At 47.4% G+C, this 2,035-nt stretch overlaps 1 pseudogene across 1 annotated transcript; it reads left to right on the top strand.

Moving 5' to 3' along the window:
* Positions 1–884: 884 nt before the first annotated feature.
* LOC308528167 (eukaryotic translation initiation factor 4E type 2-like) lies at positions 885–1,589 on the top strand (annotated as a pseudogene). Its single transcript has one exon. The product of its transcript is annotated as a eukaryotic translation initiation factor 4E type 2-like (transcript).
* Positions 1,590–2,035: the final 446 nt, after the last annotated feature.

Consider the following 2,035-nt stretch of genomic DNA (forward strand, 5'->3'; position numbering starts at 1 on the left):
TAGCAGAGAAGAGTCATTCTCTTTCTTCTTCACATTATAATAAAGGCAAAGACAGTGTCTAATTTAGGTCAGATGCTTGGCACATAGGTAGTGCTCAGTAAACATTTGTTGAAAAGGGAATGATTTTTCTCCCTGGGTTTCTGGCTTTAGACTCCATCCCCCACCAAGCTATTTGAGAGCTCCCCTCCAATTCACCTACCATAGATTGATCTTCCTGAAGGGTGGCTGGATTCATCTGCTGCCAAACCCAACTCATGTTCATCTAGATTTAAACAAAGGAGCAGGAAGAAGTAAGAATTAGTGCAAGATCCTAATCACTGAACACAGAGATGCCTGCTGGCACAGGGCTCCCTGGTGGAATTTCCAGCCAGTCCACAAATGCAAGTGGTCCGTGATGCCCACAACTAGTATTCACATTGGCTGAGCTAGAGAATAGGAGCATCTGGGTCCTTTCCAATCCTGGGTTGTCAGACTGGAACTGGGGTTCAAGATCAATGTGTCCCAACCTCCTCATTTTATAGATGGAAGAAGGCTTCCTAAGATCACCCAGCAAGTCAAGGAAGAGCTGGGGAAGAAACCCAGGGCTTCCACTCCCAGGCCTGGGCTCCCCCCCTCTCCACCAGGCCCTGGAGTTTTGTAAGAATTGTAATTTCTAGGTGTCTTGTTTCATGAACACTGATTTTCCTAGAGCTGAATTATAAGACCTTTAAATTGGCACCTATCTTTTAATTTCCACGTGCAAACTACAATGAATAGAGAAGGAGTGGGGAGAGGGAGGAGAGGCAGAGAGATGAGAGAAGATGGAGACAGGGGAAAAAAGAAAGAATGAGATAGGGATAAAGAATGCGACAGAGACTCCGTGAGGCAGTGGCGACAGCGAGAGGATGAACAACAAGTTCGACGCATTGAAAGATGATGACAGTGGTGACCATGATCAGAATGAAGAAAACAGCACACGGAAAGATGGTGAGAAGGAAAAAATGGAACGGGACAAAAGTCAGAGCAGCAGCAAGAGGAAGGCTGTTGTCCCGGGACCAGCAGAGCATCCCTTGCAGTACAACTACACTTTCTGGTACTCCAGGAGAACCCCCGGCTGACCCACCAGCTCGCAGAGCTATGAACAGAATATCAAACAGATTGGCACCTTTGCTTCTGTGGAGCAATTCTGGAGGTTTTACAGCCACATGGTACGTCCTGGGGACCTGACAGGCCACAGTGACTTCCATCTCTTCAAAGAAGGAATTAAACCCATGTGGGAGGATGATGCAGATAAAAATGGTGGCAAGTGGATTATTCGGCTGCGGAAGGGCTTGGCATCGCGTTGCTGGGAGAATCTCATCCTGGCCATGTTGGGGGAACAGTTCATGGTTGGGGAGGAGATCTGTGGGGCTGTAGTCTCTGTCCGGTTTCAGGAGGACATTATTTCAATATGGAATAAGACTGCCAGCGACCAAACAACCACAGCCCGAATCCGGGATACGCTTCGGCGAGTGCTTAATCTACCTCCCAACACCATTATGGAATACAAAACCCACACCGACAGCATCAAGGACAATTCAAGCTTTCGAAATACAAAAATCACATTGTGAACGTACACAAGCTGGCAATAATCCTTTTCCTTAAGTATGTGTGTGTTTGTCCGAAATGGATGGGAGGTCTCCAGCTGGTCCTTCCATCTGCTTACTGAAGGGACGTCCCTTTTGCACTCATTCCTGGAGGATGGATTCTGCTAGACACCCTCCAGCATCGCTGACTTTATAAAGTGGAAAGATGGCAAACGTGACTTTGTAATAGACACACTTTTTTTTTAATGGGTTTCTGTGGGGGGAAGTCTAGCCTTTCATTTTGCTGTGTGCTGTCCAGATGCCTCGCAGGCCCTCTGTCATGCTCCTCTCTACTGTACAAAGGGTGTCGCAACCACGTGTACCAGCCAGAGCTGTCCACTGAGACTTGTCAGTATTACGAATGTCTGTGCATCTAGGAAAACGTTTTGTTGGAGGTCCCGGGATAGCTGTAAATGCTCTTCTAGCTTTGC

The sequence above is a fragment of the Myotis nattereri genome, assembly GCF_964212035.1.
Source record: "Myotis nattereri genome assembly, chromosome: 12".
NCBI lineage: Eukaryota > Metazoa > Chordata > Mammalia > Chiroptera > Vespertilionidae > Myotis > Myotis nattereri.